Raw genomic sequence first — 17,968 nt, forward strand, 5'->3', positions numbered from 1 at the left:
AGATTTTTGGTACCATCTCAGCAGCTGTGATCACTGGCATCTGCCTGGCAGAGGAGGAGGCATCAGTTCGGACACCCATGGAAGTAACCCTTGAGGTGTGTGGGGGGATTTTAAAGGCTTCTCATTTGTACGTGGGACTGGCTGGAGACAGAAATGAGCAATGTATCAGCCCAGAACATGCAGTTCTTTGTGGGGACACTGTATGGTCTGGTTTCATCGGCACAGCATTGAGTCTCCTGCCCCAAAGGGACATGCCCTGCGTTTTCTGCTTTTTTGTGAGCATTCCTTCAGTTCTGGGTGAAAGGCACCATACGTGGTACCTTGTTCCCTTTGCTGATCTGGGAAGAAGCTTCACCAAACACTATCCCAAAGCTTTTGAAAAACAGTTTTCAGACTGAGCTCTACTCAGCAGAAATACGAGCAGATTTCTTGTCGTTGCTAACACGGACTAGGAGATGGACTCGATCACGCTTAGCAGCACCCTTGCCTGTAAGAGTTTCACACTGCTCTCCCGGACAAGCAGTTTTTGAAGTCTATGTCTAACTCTGAGCAGGATTTGCATACTTTTGACTGTCTGGTCTCCTCATCCACCATCCCTCTTTTCTTATTTCTGGCATGCTTTTGAACTCCCTGGTGCTGTAATGGTACTGCAAGAGCATGACCCTCGTAGCTCCCCGTGCAGGTGAATGCCTCTCTCTTCTCACACCGTTCCGGGCACTGCCACGCCAGGCTGTCCCTACTGCCACTATCAGCAGAGGGATGCTCTTTTACCTGGTAGAGACTGCGCTGTCTGTCAGCACATTTCCTGTTGCTGAGGATTAAAAGGGCTGCTTGCTCTGGGAGCAGATGGCCACCTCTCCACCCATCCTCTCAGGTATGGGGAGGCAGCCAAAAGCTAGCTTAAAAGAGCAAAGTGTAACCTGTTCAAAGAAGAACAGAAAGGAACATTTTTCAAACAGCTTAATGAAGCACTTGTTAAGGACTGCCAGGGACAGATTTCCATTCTACACAGGATATTCATTAGAAAAGTAAACACCCTCCAGCACCATTTGTAGGAACAAAGCAGCTTGCATTTTATAACGAGGTGTTAATTTAATGAAGGAAGGGACTGGCAGGGGAGCAGGAGGCAGATAACCAAATGACAGACACCTCTTCCTGGGGGGACAGGGCAGCTGTGCCATCCTGCTCTGCCACGTGGTGGAGGACCATGGGCGCTGTACACTTCACAGCAGGCAGGAATGGTCCTGGGCTGAGGATCTGGGGCAATGTGGAGCTTATTGGCCAATGTGGGGGGTTAGTGGGGGCTCTCTGGCCCCAAGCATCTCAGCTGGAGAACCAGGGACCCCACCAGGGCCTCCTGCCTCTCTTTGCTACCAGGGTGCCGGATGCTCGCCGTGACCCCAGGGCAGGGTAAAGTAGCAAATCCTCAAGTGTCGAAAGAGCCAGCTATTTATTTATTTCACAAGGAAACAAATCCAGTGGAAAGATTTCGCATTTTTTCCCCTTAAGATGAAACAAAAAATCCTTAGTAATTTCCGTTCTGTGGGAAATTTTCCTCTCTATTTTTCTGAAGTGGCTCCCCCCACGCACTCTCACAAAATGTCACAGCCTCTTGCAGAGCAGAAACCTGGCGGTTCAACCTCCTCTCTGGTCAGGATGTCACCGGATTTGTGACTTTTACTGGCCAGAAAGAGCTCGACTGGAGCTGAGATGTGTTCCCCGGTGTGTCATCCCAAAAGATGCACAGCTCTGAGGTCACTCTGCGGAGGGGGGAGAGGTGGCAGGAATATTTTGCTGTGCCAGTGGTGGGGCACAGAGGTAATCTGCAGCCTCCCAGGATTAGCCAGATGTCACCGAGGGAGAGCTGGGAGATGAGGGCGAGTTTTTCTGCATCTCCTGCCAGGACTTTAGCTTCAAGCCCTTCCCTTATTTTCATACGTGTGTGTTTCCCACCAGGGAACTCCTGCCAGAGCATTCAGCCTGCGCAGTTGCTCCCCGTGGGGACGGGGCCAAAGCCAACCTGCCCTCCCAGCTCTGGCAGAACGGGAGCCGCTGTGGTGCTTGCCCAGGGAGGAGGCTCAGGAGTCGGAGGGGAAGCACGAGAGGAGAGGCCAAGTCTTATTTCATTATGCTATCCTGTTTTTGATCAGAGCGCACATCAGTGGAGGGGAGAGCGAAAATAAGGCCCTGGGAGAACTTCTGGCCACGAACCTATATAATCAGGCTGAGCATTGGCACAAATGAGGTCATTTCTCATGTTTATATTTTTACATGCATTGTACGCTCCCTGTCCTCCTCCTTGTGTCGCTGTGATGGGAAGGGAATTTCCTGCTCACGCACGGCATTGTTGTTGCAGGGCTTTTGTGAACATAAACCACCTCAAGTGGCGAGGAGAAATAACTCAGTGCTGGCAGGAAAAACACGAAGTTAAGGAAACTCCCACTCCCTCAAATCATTTTACTTCTGGTCGCTTGCTGAATATCTTCTTAGAAGATCAGAAGGAGAAGTGGCCGCATGGAGCAGCTGCTGACACGTTTCGGCACTCCCGATACGCAGAGGTCAGCTCTCCAACGCTGTGAATCAGCCCGGCCATGCCGTGGCACCTGAGCGGGGGCTTGTGGGACCATGCACAGCCCTCCTCTGCTCGTGGCAGGTTGCTCGCCTGGTGGCTCTGCAAGCACAAGCCTGGAGTGGTGAGCTTTTCCCTTGCAGTCTCTCACCTTTGGGCGTATGCTGCCCGGGACAGTGGGACAGGTGGAAAATACGTGTCCCTTTTGGCTTCTGGTTCCCGGTGGGTAGAAGCAGACGTGTTTCTGTGGCTGTTGAATGAGAGCCCAGGTTTGTGCTGTGAGCAAAGGGTGGCGGAGTGCAGGGTCTGCAGCCAGCGCTCGGGTGCACTCAGCCACGGGGTCCTTGTCATCGGGCCAAGTGGGGAGCGATGCAAAGTGGCTGCAGCTCTCCAGCGGAGTCAGATGAAAAGCAGATGTGCAGAGGAGAACCCCCCTTCTCTCCTGCCGCCCGCGGTTGCCTCAACTGCAAAGCTGTTGCTTAAGGGCAACAGAGCTTTCCTGCTGACGGCGGGCCAATAAAGCCATCCCCGAGCTATGTCTCCCAAGCCCGAGGCCAGAGGGCACAGCGTGCTTTTAACGCCGGAGCTGTGAAAACCCAGCTCAGGCTGGAGGGGAAAGGGCTGGAGCTGCAGTGGGCACCTCTTGGCTCTCCTCCGCCCACCGGCAGCGTGTCCCTGTGCTGATGGCACCGCGTTGGCAGTGCAGGAGCACGAGGTGGCTTCCTATAGGTACCACCGCTGTCCTGCCTCGGGATCCAGGCAGGGCCACCGCCGGCAGCGGGGTGACAGGCGTGGGGTGACGGCTGTGAGGATGCCTGGGTCTGGCAGCAGCGCTGCAAGCGGAGAGGTGCTGCCCCAGACGCTGCGATAGCGCACCTCGTTTGCAATTACACTTGGAAGAGGCTTCAGAGTGCAAAAAAAACAACAACAGAGGAGAAGAAGAAGGAAAAAAAATGAACAAAAAGCCAACCCTCATGTAAACCCCAGGGCTGGAGGAATAAAAGCGCCAGAAAACATTTATATTGGGCTCCCCTGATATCAACACAGATGAAATGGATCCCCATGCTTCCCTCCAAACCGCAAGCTCTAAAGTGGATTCCAAATCCCATCCCCACTTTAATTTAAGGGCCTCCCAATTAGACCGTTGGATGCCTTTCAAAGCTCTGTATAAATTGGAGATTATGCATCTCGCAGCAGAGGCTTGTCTCCTCACCGGAGCAGCCACCGGCCGTAGCTCGCAGCACGGCCTCTGGCGGGGAAATTCGGGGGCCGAGCGCGGGGTCTGGGTGCAGGGCAGCTCCGGCCCCACCGCCCCGGGGCTGGCATCGGCCCCGGCAATTTAGCTGCTGGGGGGCTGGAAGCGGTGGGGCTGTGGGGGCTAGCACGCCAACCAAAGTGGAAAAATCTCAGGAGGGGAAAAAAACATCCTTTCAGGTCGATTTGAAATGTTTTTGCTCTTCTTGCCTGTCCCGCCTCCCCCAAGAAGGCATCAAACAATGCAGAACAAAACAAAACAAAGCAAGACAGAAACCCTCACAGAATATGGCACGAATTCAAATAGTTTTGGTCAAGCTGTATTTTTCACGATTCATTTTAAAGATTTTTTTTTTTTTTTTTTTTTTTTTGCTGTTGTTGCCCACACCAAGGTTTCTCTTGGGTTTTGCTAAGAATTAATAGTCTTAGGTGGTGTAATGTTTTCATGGGAGAAGGAGGGATCGGGGCTGTTTCATTCCTGTGCCAACCTCAAGCGTTTCCTCCCGTCCCTACCTGCCCTTCTTCCAGGGCTGCCCCCACACCCTGCAGGCTGATGGGCCATCAGTGCTGCCTCCAGGACCCCTCCCGCAGGTGCAGGCTTCTCGAGCAAAAGGTCCCCAAAAGAAAAGGCCACCTTGCAGAGTCTGGTGGTGGTCTTGAGTTTCTCCCCTTGCTTGTCAGCTCCATGCGCCCTCCCCGTGCCTCGTGGCTGCTGGGCAGGGGATGGGCCCCGTCCTGGTCTGCCTGGACACGAGGAGCTGCCACCGCATCATGCTTTGGGTTTCCGGAGAAATTAACAGCAGTAAGCTGGAGATGGGTAATTTTATTATGTTGATGGTAATAAGGTCCTTAATTTACATATTTGCCACCAAGCTCCTGAGCCCAAACTCAATCAGAGGGGAACGGGTCATTGTAGTGGCATTAACTGGCTGCAGCAAGTGGAAGAATGCAAAAATTAATAATTAATAATTAAGCAACCAAGGAGATGGCAGGCATTTGGGTCTGTAGCTCCCAAGGAGCTGCAGGGAGTCCTGAGCCTGGCTCTGCCACCTATGGCTGACTTCTCAGCCTGATCGATATATCCCAAACACAGGCTTTGAGCACAGAGTTAAATTTTTTTGTTCAGCTCTTTAAAGTCATTTCTCAAGGCCAAATGCCCTATTTGGCGTAGTTCAAACTAGGACAGCCTTTTTTTTGCTTTTGGCACAGGAGGGGAACTCTTACAGGATGGCTTGTTTGATGCTACCACTAATGCCGACTGCTTTAAACTACTGAGCCTCTGAGCCTTGAGTGAAGGAAGGGGGACAAGACTGAGCTGTAAGTCCTCTTTTTTTTTTTTTATGCACACGACCATCCCATTTTTATCAGTCTTCCCTTGAAACATGAGCATTTTTCTTAAAAAAAAAAAAAAAAAGGCCAGGAAAAAGAAGACCATAAAAAAACAAAGGATAAATTTGTGTCTCTTTTAATGTGAGAACCGCGACGTCACCATCAAACTATCGAATTATCCTCTATTTAATTTCTATATAAATGTGAAGACTTTCTGCAGACAGCCAATAAACCTCAAGGTGATAGGACTTGTTTCTGCTTCCATTGAAGTCGGTGGCAAACCTCCCATTTATCGCAGTGTGTAGGATCAAACCCCAGCCCATAAATAATCAGGCACTGAAGGTGCTCTCTGATTCTTCTGTCCATATCTCTCCCTTCCTCTCAGAAAACTTATGAGGTCGGGCCCAACATTGATCTCATGCACAGGCTGGGAGCATCTTTCTTTCTTTCTCCCTCTCCCCCCCCCCCCCCCCATCCCCCTTCTTTGTGGGTTTTGATCTCTCTCTTTGAAATGGAAGCAAATTCCCTGCAGGGTGCTCTGTGATCACTTGCTGGGTGTAGTCGCATGCTTTCACTTCTTGCTGTAGGTGAAATGGCTCGTGTGCAACGCTATTAACTCTCTGCTAGGACGCTGCTTTCCCTGTGTGTTCCTCGCCGCTCAGCAGAGCAGGCAGCTTCCCCCAAAAACCTGGGTAAGGCACCCGTGTGGGTAGTGCAGCACTCAGAGGACACGAGGGGTACAAGAGGCGATGGTTCGGCCAGAAATGTGGCTCAGACAGCCCCGTCTGGGCCAGCTGCTTGGAATGGAAGAAGTTGCCTGTTTCTGCGGAGCCGTGCATGATGTACCAGGTTGTTGTCAGTCATGATTTACTTGCCATAGACAAAAATGTCATTTCCCTTTGGTTGCGCTGGAATGGAGCAGATGGAGAGCGTTATTGAAGAGGGAAATTACAGTGGTGGGATAAGTGTTGGGGGGGAAAAAAAAAAGAAAAAAAGAAAAGAAAAAAAGACCGTTTTAACAGGAGAACTCTGGTTAGGCCCAGCCCAGAAAAGTATGTAAGAATGTGCTTGTGATTTGCTTCCAACAAAATTTTTAAGCCTATACTTAACTATAAGCATGAGTATCTCGTTGCTTAAGGTTAAGCACGTGCTGAAATACTCATCTGGAGGTAAGCCCTGGCTGGCAAGACCGAAAGAAACAGAGATCACATAATCAACTTCCAAAGCAAGAGCCTAATCCTACCCAGTCAGCTATTTTGGGGGAGTTTCCAGGAAGGCAAAGAGGTTGCAAGAGGTGGATCTGAGTCTCTGATCTTACAAATTTCCTGGCAGGTGCAAAGGCAACTGCTCTGAACAATACCAGAGGTGTTTGCAGGATTGGCCTGAAGGCTTTGTCTGCAGCAGAAAACGAGGTTAACAGGCTACTTGAAACAAACAAACAACCCCACCTCCCTCCAGAAATTTCACAAAGATGTGCCTCTGTGGATGTGGTGTGATGTTAAAGAGATTTAAGTACGTCTGCTCTGAAACCATTGCCGTAGCTCTAGAAAACCCATCTTTAGAAAAATGCCCCCCTGTACCAATCAGTTTTGCAAAGTCACATCCCAAAGTCCCATCTGTTTTGGGGAGTCAGTCGGCGCATCTCTTCTTACATCTCCTTGGATTGGATTTTCACGTTGTTTGAAGAAAAATGCCAGGTGACACAAAGCAGATCTTCTCTAAATGATGTTTGCTTATGCAGTAGGACTTTTAACTGGAAATCTTCCAAATAATTAAGCTTAAAGAATTTGTGCAGGTAAACTATGCTCTTTATTCATGAAAAAATGCACACACACACACACACACACACACACAAGAATGGGGAAGAAAGTGTAAGGAAGAGCATTTGCTTAAAGACATGAAATACAATTGTGAAAATTGCTTTTATTTTAAGTCTTTGGAGAACATTGTAACATGAATCAAAGTAATGCCATTTTGTACCACCTGTAAAACATAGGAACATATTTACAGCAAGCAGAGAGGGAAGCAAATGCAAAAGAAGAGAAAATGAGATCGTGGTGGGTGTGCCACCATGCCACCATGCAGTGGTGGCAGAAGTCTGCCCGGGGTGTTCACAAGAAGGCTGGAGAAGGAGGCTTTAGATGCTCCATGCTTCATCTCCGTCAAAACTAGGCTTAAGGTCCTGTCTTAACTTTGAAGGCTTCTGGCCAAGCAGAGCTGATGAAGCCACTGGATTTCTTCTATCTAGCAGAGACGAGAAGGAAGCGACTGATGTGCTTCCAGGTGTTTTGGCTTCAGAGAAAACTCAGCAGAGCTTTTGGCTTGCTGGAGGTTTGTGCGCTAGGTTCAGGGTTCACTCACACTTGCTGCCTTCCTGGGCTGCTCAGGCAGCTGGTGAGTCTGTTTTGCAGCCCCCCGAGAGCTGATGCAGCCCGGCTGTCCCACAAAGACAGTCGGATCAGTCTTACCACCCAAGACTTTGCTGCCAAAGCGTGTGACAGCTCTGGGAATGGCCTCTGCAGAAGTAGTTTCAACCCCGGGTTCAGCCGTAATTGCGCTGGAGAATAAGCAAGATCTGCTGGCCACTCATTTGCAAATCCCCAGCGGTGAGTTTGCGAGCCAGGCTGCGTGTGTCTCAGTATTAAATAATGAGGTGGAATAACACGGATGATCATCACACGGCATTCACGCATCTGTACGGCTCTGAGTAATAAATGGGACCTACGTGGTGCTGCAGCAAAGACCTCGCCTTTGGATTTTCATGGAGATGATGATCAACAGAAAAGGTAATGTGCTCAAAACAATGGAAGTTATCTACAAGTATGTTCAGGAAGGCCTGGGGCTTTCAGATGCAAATACAGAAATATATTTAACATCTTGACTTCTATTCTTTTGTCATAATACAAAGTGGAAAGACAATGTTTAGTAAATGTTTACATCTTACAAAGGGGAGTTTTGCAAATTGCATTGTAGCTCTTTGGGAGGAACCAGGAAAGAGGGCAGGATGTTAACAACATAAAAAAGAATAGCAATAAAACCCACCCCTAATATTAATTGTCTAAGAGGAAATGCATATATCTCTCATCAGGACATTTCAGACTCTGCTTTGCATTGCTGGAAGCCTGAGAACACTAATCGTTTTTTGGCATAGAGACCCAAGCTCTTGCATACTTGAAACATAACTCATTTGCAGTTGTTTTGATGGATGCTTATAAGCAATATGGAGAAGCTCCCAAGTCCTTGCAGCTTGCTGAGCATCAGAGCTAAGAACGGGCCCAGGTGTGGATCTGGCTGAGCTCCTTGACGTGGGAACAGGAGGGGACAGCTCTGACTGAACACCTCCACTCATCTCTGGTCCTAAGGATGGCTGGTTACACCACGAACCTCTATCAGCAGCTTTCCTTGTGAACTAGTAATGCACCCCAAGGGGTTCTTGAAGGATCATTTCCACCAGCACTATGGCACGGAGCCATCAGAACAGCTCTGAGCAAGGTGGCAATGGCTCTAATGGCTCTCACCCCCTGAGGATCCAGGCACCGGGCGCTGGGAAGGTCAACCAGTGGGGGATGGCCAAATGGAGAGGGGCACCAAAACGCTTCCAGGTGGTCTTGGGAGCAAAGCGTAGCCCAGAGAGCTGCAGCCTGCTCCTCTTCCCAAAACAGCAGCCGAGAGCCGCTGTGCTCTGGGGTCAGGCACAGACTCAAAAATGGGACACAGGTGACTGGGAGAAGCACGAGCTGAGCTTAGAGCCACTAAGTCTGCATGTCTGTGCGTACGGTGTGTGGAAAGGGGGAGGAACAACAGGTTTGTGGCTGCAGTGAGATCCCTCATCACTGGCCAGTGCCAGACTTTGTGTAAAAGCCTTGGTGGTGGATGTTCTTAGACATAAGGCTTTGCCCCGTGTTTCAGTTTCTCCCACAGACTGCTATGCAAAGTTTGGTTGGAAGAGGAAGATTAGCAACTCTAGCTCTTGTGGAGAACAATTTCTTTCCCCTAGACCCCAGCCCACTTCTTCTGGTGCCGTAGAACAAAACCCTGAGCAAGGTGATCTTCAAGGGCAGTGTATTTTAGCGACAGAAATGATTACATTTCTGCCACATGGTTTTCGTTTCATACTGAATAAAGTCTTACCAACTTGCAATGAGTAACTTTTAGGTTACATCATGTTGTGTGGAGGGAAAGAAGTGGGATTTATACACTGTGTGCCTGCCGTGGAGTCCTGCATGTATCTTGGTGTACGGTTTTGTATATGGAACATGCAAAGACTTCTGCAGACAGGCGGGAAATGCATTTGTGGGGATACCGAGGAGTTGATGCCAAATGCTTCAGAGACATTTTTTTCTCCTCCTTAGGCTATCCAAGTGCATATGCGCCCTCCTCCTTCCAGGTGAACCATAGACCTGTCTTTGTTTTCCTTTTAGTGGTGCTCTGGTGAGGTTCTGCTAGTGTACTTACTCCTGTTCAGCACATACCAGCCCTGATAAAACCCTGCAGAAGCAATCCCAGTAGTTAGATAATACCAAATTATAATCCCTAAAATTGTCTTGCTGTCTCTTGTTGCCCCTCTCTCACCCTTTCTTCCTTTCCTTTCCCCTTCCTTCCCCCTGCCTTCCTCCGAGCATCCATTTCCCTCCCCACGCCCGGCTGCCATTCCTTGGCTGCACCTCTCCCGCGGCAGCTGGCAGGAGGACGGCAGGAGCCTCTTCCTGCTCCACCCTCGCGGGAGGTTTTGGAGCCCCGCAGGGAGCTGCAGGCTTATTGCTCGCCGACTTGCAAGGGCAGGTGAAGTGCTCCAAGCTCCACCTAATAGCAAGGAAGGTGGAGGAGCTGCTTGGCCGAGAGGCGTCGCAGAAGATGGGTCTGGAGGGAAGGAAGCCTCGGAGCAGCTGGGGCTGTGCGGGAGGCGCTGGCCGGGAGCCCTGGCCACTGTCAGGGGGCCGTCGGCTTGTTTGCAATTATCGGTGCTCTAGCACTCAAATCAGGCTAAATGGCCACAGGATTAAAATACAAAAACGAGAACAAAACCAAAAGCAAGGGCAAAACCAAAACCAAACCAGAAGGGACCATACAGCAGTTGTCGTTTTCACATTCATTACGTGTTAGCCTTAGCAGAAGCTCTCACCTCATGTCAGCCTGGGACAAAACCAGAGGTGGGCACAGAGCCTGGCTTCCAAGATCCCCCCCTATGACACCAGGGAACGACTGGGCCCGGGGAGAGATGCTTTTCCAGCAGCTGCCACCTGTAAAGCAGCACTGGCCGCAGCTCCTCACAACAAACAACAAACCAGCTGGACAATTTTCTGAGATGCTAATGACCTATCTGTACAGAGGTACCTGCTTTCTGTCAAAAAAAAAAAAAAGGTTAGACAGTGACTCTCATCTGCTTCTTTCCCCCTCCATTCTTCTCTTTTTTCTTGCTGGAAAAAAAGGAAGTAAATTATTGAAAAAAGCCCAAAGTCTTTAGAGAGGAGAAAAGAGATGAAAGCTTAACAGAGTCATTTCACTTAGCAGCAAAGCACTTTATTTTTACTGGTTTATTTAATGATCTTGCAAAAAAAATGTCTCCCAGTACAGCTAAAGGGTAGTCAAAAATGTAATTAACAATAGAAACGAAATAAAAATCTAATAGTCCAGAGTGAATATTGGAAACACTCATAATCATATAAAACCTCCTCTGGGATCTTCCATGAACTCAAGGGAGCTCCAAGAGACTTCTGCACACAGCCTGCTCGGCAATGCTAGGCCCTAACCAAAGCAGCAGTGACCTCCAGGATCATGATCAGCCACCAAAAATATTTTCTAACCTCTTCGGTCCAGGATATTTTTTTTTCCTTAGTGATTGTTCTCCCAGCTGCTGGCCGTGACTGGTCTTACACGGACTCGCTCGTAAAGGGCTGTGGTAATGGGGCAGCTGGGATGAATAGGAGAGCTGGGACATTAGGGACCTCTGGCATTCAAAGTGGTTGTGTTTGAGGATTTATTTTTTTTTTTTAATAGCATCGGGACAAAATTTTCGCAAACTTCCAAACAGGCTTGAAGGCCTGACATAGCATTTTAAAAGCAAGTGACTCCTTAGGCTTTGGACTCGCCGTGATTTTAGTGGGAGAACAACAAGTCAAATATTCAGGAGCATCGGAGTCCTTTAGCCAAACTCCTTGTGGGTATTTGGTAGGTTTCCCAGCCCTGTTTCTAATTTGGTTTACACCCCAAAGCCAACGGGTTTTGCTATTTGTTTTGTGGGTGGGAACGCTTGTGAGAAGGTATTATCAGGTGCACATCCTAGCCGAGAGATTTTCTTCTCTGAACTTCCCTGGATGCGAGGAGGAAATTCTCCAGATCATCAGCTTGTTTTGGGGCCTTTGTTGTTGTTGTCATTTGTCAGGCAGATCTACATCAGGAAAGCTGAGCACCTGGAGAAGGTTCAAGCATAGACAGCTTCAGATCTCAGCTTGGGCTCAGCAGATGACACAGGAAATTGTGTTTAGCTCTCAGGGACCGGCGTTTGCTTGTTCTGCTCTGTGGCACACACGCAGGATTGGTAACCCTGGATTGGTAACTACATTTCTAAATTGAACGTGTTAAAAAGCTGCCTCCAAGAGGTGGGGGGAGCCCGCGCCAGCATTCAGTATAAAGTTGGGCTCGGCGCTGATGGTTTATGGCTGATAATGAATTTAGCAAGCTACCAGTTAGGCTTTGATGCTAATTATTTTAAGTATCATAGGGTCTGATTCACAAGGCAGTAATCACGGGTCATTATTTCTGACATTATTAGGTTAAGTTAAAAATTAGCTTTTAGGCTCAGAGCACCGTGTACTAATACGCTCCGAAACAGAACACCTGTGCAATGCCTGAACAGACAATTGAAGGAAATTAGCCCCTTTAATTAAACGAGCTGCAAGTGTGCATTGTTTGTTGATACACTGACAAAAAATGGTATTTGCACCTTTAGACAGCAATTTTCTGTAGCTGAAATGGGACACCAGTAGGGAGAAATAAGCCTGGGTTTTGCAAAACAGCGGGGGCTTTCCTTTGATAAATTGGGGCCAGTGCCCCCACACCCTGAAGGGCTGGGTTGGACCAGAAGTGATTTTGTTAGCTGGATTCTTGAGGAGGGTTAAGATGGGATGGGCAGAGCTGCATCCATGTCCCGGCTTTGTGTTTTAGATGCACGTGCACGCAAATCCAGTTTTCTGACCCAGCTTCAATGACAGGAGACAGAAAGCCAGATTTTCTCCTGCTACGAGCTTCCTACCGCGGGGTTCCTGCAGGCAGGCTCCAGCCTCTGCTACGTCCAAGCTCACCGCCAGAGCTGGAGGTGGGAAGCAGCAGCTTTACCAGGCTGTGGCAGCTCCCTTCATGCCCAGAGGCCGTGCCCCTGCGCCTCCACTGCCAGCCCGGGGGCAGGTTACGGCTGTGAGGTCCCCCGAGTGCTTCGGTGGCAGGAGGCACTCCCCTCTGGCGTCGTGTCACACAGGGGTGTGCAGTCAGCAAGGCCTCCCCAGGTGCACTTACAGGTACCAGTTGTAATAGGTGAAGTTTGGAAGGGGATGGTTATTTCCATACAGACTCTGCTTCCTTTAGCTTAGGTTATCCGAGGTGTAGGAAGGAGAACCGTGTGTAATTGGGAAGGGCCTGGCATTTGCATGTCAATGGGACCCTCTAGCTATAGAATCCCGAGAAAAGCATCTGCAGGCGTGTTTGTGTGGGCTTTCCATCCCTTTGCATCTCACAAAGAATTGACACGTACTTAATTCAAAGGGGGAAGGAAGCGCGCTGATTTCCTCCTCTCCAAATGTAAAGTTTCTACACAAGGAAGTATGGAAAGTTTAAATGATTTGCCCAACAGCGTAGCCCGAAATAGGACTCAGATACCAGCCTCTAATCCTTCCCCGCGGCCATGAGATTGTCTTTCTTCTCTTGATGAAAGTGCAGAAGCTGCTCGCGCCGTTGTGCAGGAAGGCAGGATGGGGTGCTCCACCACGGGGACAGATGAGGGTTAGGAGGGGCAGCACCTGGCATGCGGGGGCCAGGGAAAAGCAAATGAAACAGTCACCGAACCTGTCTGCCTGCGGCAACCCAAAGGGAGAGCGCTCCTCCCCGCCAACATCTGGTTCTCCTCCTGCCTTTTGGACTTTTGGGTAGCCCATCACAGCTTCTGGCGGGTTGCTGCTGAGCTCTCTGACACGCTGAGATGTGGTGCTGGCGAGGAGATGCCTGCAGCGGCCACACCACCTTGGGGCCACCCAGGAGCTGGTTTCGGTCTCAGTGGGTTTGGGTTTTTTTCCTTCCGTACTTTTCAGACACTCCAGAGTCCCCCACCAGAAAAAATGAGTCCTGGTTCTTCAGTGCAGGTTTGGGTCCATGTCAGCTTCTGGAATTATTTTTCTATTTTACTCCTCTATCCCTCCGAAATAGGGCAGGAGTTGCCTTTCATTTTGGATTGAGCCTAAAAAAATAAATGAATATGGATACCAACCCCATCCAAATACAGCAGAACGGCTATCTTGCCTTCCTAATATTCATTAACAGAACCAGCCTGGATTGTTCTGATAAATCTCTTGAAGATAACCAGCACAAGAAAAGGAACTATTCAAATAAAGTCACGTCAAGGAAGCACACAAGGACACATATGTGACACCAGAACTGCAAAACTGAGCTAAAGGATCAGAGTTTGGATTTGTGACAATACCAGCAGATCCCGGTTTATTAAGTCCAGAAAAGAAAAATAGTGAAATAATGAGTGGTCCCACGCTTACAGTTAGAGGTGTCAGAGTGCTCCTTGGATGTGCTAACCACGCAATCGCTTTTTTTTTCCTTTTTTTTTTTTTTCCTTTTTTCGCCTTTGAGAGACAAAGTTGGGGAACTGCAGGGCTGCAAAATTTGCCTGCGTGTCACAGGCGCACCTGGAGCTCTTTGAATCTCACTGCGCTGCTCTGGGGCTGAGCTTTGCTGGCACGAGGAGCTAACGGGATCACTCCATCACCCCGGACCTGTGGGTGGTGGGAAGTGCTGCCTGATGGGGCTGGGGATTAAATGTGCCGGTGCTGGAGGATAGGGTGTTCCTGTGCAGAGAGCCCTCGACTTAGGAATTTGCTCCTTACAAAGGTATGCCAATGCCCCGAGGCTTTCTGCATTTAGGGTGTGAGGTGAGATAGGCTCTTTGTTGGGAGCTTTTCTCCTGACATCCTCGCAAGCCAGGCAGATGTGTGGATATCTCCTCGTAGTTACCCCTGGAAGGAAACATTGTTGGGATATCCTAAGGGGTAAACAGCACTGAGAGCTGAATTAAGAAGTGTTGTCTCTGTTCACTCCAGTTCTGTAAGCACTGCTCACTATTTTAGGGCAAAGCATTTGTGTTTTATTAGCAGTGACCTGTTTTCAGCATCGACTCCCAGCCCTGCAGAGCTGTCCTCTTTGAAATCCAGCAGGATGAGGCATTCGCCAGACTTCAAGTTTTCCCCCGGACCCCAGGTTCAGATCCCACCCAGATGGAGCTACCAGGAGGAGCTGGGGCTGGGTGGCCTCGCGGCAGAGACGCTGAGCACGGGGGCTGATGCTGGCCCCCTCTGTTCCAAAGGGCCGGGAGGCTCCTTGTGCTGGGGGGCAGCTGGAAGTGGAGCCACACTCGGGGTCTTCCTGATGACCACAAGCAGCCTTGAGCTGGCGGGGCAAGGTGAGCACACTCTGCGCAGTCTGTACGGGCACCTTCTGCTTTCGTAGAGCGTTAACCAGGCTTGGAGGTGGCTGCTGCTCCTGGAGGTGAATGACAGAGGTCCTTGCCCAGCTGATGTTGCCTGTAACTCTGTATCTCCCTGTACCCTCTCCTGGACTTGCTTGCTTTGCTTGCCTTGCAGTGCATTGCATTTTCCAGCCTGCACATCTCATCCAATTTTGCGAGCTATAGCTGCTGCTGCTGTGTACATAAGGATCTTTGGGTGCCTATTTCCAGACTTTTCAGGCATCCTTCTTTCACACGTCTTTAGCAAATGCTGACATTTTCATCATTCAAGCTGAAATTTGTTTTTTGACAGGTTGGAGGGACAAAGTCTTGGGACCAAGGTAGAACTGAGGGAGGAGAAGAAAAGGAGAAGGGACAAAGACAGATACCTGCAAGCAGATGCATGCATGCTGCCTTATCCCCTATGCCTGTGGCTGAGCAGACAGCCTGGTGTCTGCCATGCCCGAGGAGTGGCAGTTCGGGGTGCAGGCGAGGACCCTGAGATCAGTGGCCTTGGGTTTCTGCCCTGCCCAGGTACATGTCCTGCTTTGGGGAAGGACGGGATCCTTGCTCTCCAAAACCCATAACACAACTGACATTGCGTGCTCAGAAATCCTCCTCGCTGGAGTTCTTCTCTTGTAGCTAACGCTATTTATACCAACCTTTCCCTTCAGCTTACCCAGGACAGGATCAAAGCTCTGGGAGCAGAGATCTGTCATTACACAGGCTATGAATTCTGTATTCCTACCTCAGATTTCGATTCAATTTGGGGGTTGTGTGGAATTCATCTAAAGCCAAGTGGTTTTGGATGTCAAAACCATAAAACAATTTTCCTGTTTCATGTGACGCGGGTGTATAATAATGCATTTGGCCTTGCCCCTGGGCTACCTAACCATGGGCTGTGATTCACCTCCGAGGCTTAGCTGCCTGCCCTTTTACCGGACCTGTGCTCAGCTTCAATTTTTCGTAATGAATGCAAAGCCTGGCCAATTCTTCTGCCTTTCAGGTTCCACCAAGAGCACTTCCAGTAGCTCTGCTAGTTAATATTAAAATCTACTTTCTGCCAATACAACGCTAATGATCTGTACTTCAAGGGCAGCTTTGATGTGATGATCTCAAAGCGAATCAATTAAGGGTTATCCCACACCCTTGCTATGGATGGAAACATCGAATATATGGAGAAATGAATCCTAAAATCACTGGCAAATGGGAACTGAGAACTGGAATGTCTGTCCTGTGAGAAAGTCAGCGTTTGTTTTCTTCCCCAGAAGACCACAACTGTGCTACAGCGATGTGTTTATGGAACAGATTATGTAAAGGGAGAAAATATTCCCAGGAAGTGTCCCAGCGTTTCGTTGTGCACCAGCAAACCAAATGGCACTACAGCTCCAGTGCCTTGTGCTCCTGGTCCTTCTGCACTGCCGGGCTTTGGGTGCCAAGACGCACGGTACCAACCCTGAGACCCACAGCCCAGCTGTACTCACAGGGGGTGGTGGGGCAGCGTCCAAACGGCACGTGGTGGCACGGCATCTTTCACAAAAGCACTTCACTGCTATAGAGTCCAAGTCAAACATTTCATTTTAAATTGTCGATTTAGAAGACCCAAACAAACCTTTCCTGATTTTTTTTTTCCATGAAAAATGTCAACGCCACTTGCTTAGTAGCGCTTTGCGAGCAGCAGTCTCCAAGTGTGCTGTTATAGATGTGCCATAAACCAGGTGTTTTCAGGGCTGAGCTGGACTCAGGTTAAGAGCTGTGTATCACTCCATTTCAGAAGGGTCTCCCTCTCTGTTTGGCCACGCACACAGCTCCTCCCCGGGAAGCTGTGACTGCTCACACTAGCAGCCAGCAGTGGAAGACCAGCCTGGAGGCACAGCCCTGTCCCAAGCCCTTTGCCGGTGGGCTGTGAGCCACAGCTTGTTAAAAGAAGACACACTGTGGTCAGCTTTGGGTCACAGACTCTCCACATTGCCTGTTTTTTTGGCTGGGGAGGCACATAAACCATTGCTGGTTAGATTGCCTGGTCTTGGCCTCTTCTGCATCCCTGAACGTTTGCACCCAGAGGGGTACACGGTCGGCCAGACAAGAAGGGGGAGAGCAGTGGTATAACCGGGTGCATTGCCTCTAAAAAGGTCAGCACCAGATTTTTTGGTGTGGTATGCATAAACTCTGCAGGATTGAGCAAGAAAAAGCTTTCCCTCCCACGTTATGCTTCGTCTTGAGCACTGGTGGTAGTGGGACTTAGAGCCCGAAGCATATTTGGAAACATTTACACACGCAGCTGCGACAGCAGAAGGGGGAAATGGCTTCTTTTCAAACGCTGGAGGCAAGGATTACTTTTCTGCAAACTGCCATAGGATGTGATGTTTCTTTAAAGCTCAAATCTCCTCAAACACATACGCACCTTTCTAAGGGACAGATTTCCCTCTGCACTGACAGTCAGCCTTCCTTGCAATGTGACGGAAAATGTAGGCAGTTTAATGGAAACGCTCCCTAAAGCCCAACAGATTCTCCAATTTGTCCTGTTGGGCAAACATCTGCATGTGAACAGAGGCTCGTGCTTTAATCTCACCCTCTCTGTCTTGCATTTCCGGGTTATCCTTTTATGTGAATCGCAGTTTTTATCTATACAAAGAGAAGCTTAAACTGCCTCCAGTGAGGTATTTTTCCAGTACTTTAGCACTAATTAATCATTAAAGCACCAAGATCAAAGGGTGGGGAGCTACGACGTTGGTATGTTCTTATGCTCACACTGTGGCCAGTTCCTCTCATAAATGCTGGTATTTTGTGTCAGGTCACATAACCCCACTCTGCTTTCGAAAGCCAAGGCAGAGCAGCCCGTCTTGGTGCCTAATCATTCTCGAGCTAAGGGAGCTCCGTAAGGATCGCAGCATCAGCCCCTCAATAAAAAGGGCAGCTCTTACCTCGAACGTGCTGGAACCCAGAGGGGCCAGGGATTTAGGCATGAAGTGAAAACCCACCATGGGGCGAGAGGCAGCGGTCCCTGCCCAGGAGCTCTGGTGGCTCAGTGGGACAAGTGAAGTGGCTGGAGCCACGTCAAGGGGAACCAAAGGCAGTTGCGGGTGTAAATCTCACTG

At 49.5% G+C, this 17,968-nt stretch overlaps 1 protein-coding gene and 1 long non-coding RNA gene across 2 annotated transcripts in view; one reads left to right on the forward strand and one right to left on the reverse strand.

The window, feature by feature from the left end:
- Positions 1-17,968, forward strand: part of BMP2 (bone morphogenetic protein 2) — a 171,866-nt gene that overhangs the window by 140,814 nt on the left and 13,084 nt on the right. The gene's annotated exons all lie outside the window — the stretch shown is intronic.
- Positions 10,279-17,968, reverse strand: part of LOC110352193 (uncharacterized) — a 362,843-nt gene continuing 355,153 nt past the window's right edge. The window contains exon 21 of the long non-coding RNA XR_011807942.1: positions 10,279-11,562. This is a non-coding gene — a long non-coding RNA (uncharacterized lncRNA). The remainder of the gene's footprint in view (positions 11,563-17,968) is intronic.

The sequence above is a fragment of the Anas platyrhynchos genome, chromosome 3 (genome assembly GCF_047663525.1).
Source record: "Anas platyrhynchos isolate ZD024472 breed Pekin duck chromosome 3, IASCAAS_PekinDuck_T2T, whole genome shotgun sequence".
NCBI classification, from domain to species: domain Eukaryota; kingdom Metazoa; phylum Chordata; class Aves; order Anseriformes; family Anatidae; genus Anas; species Anas platyrhynchos.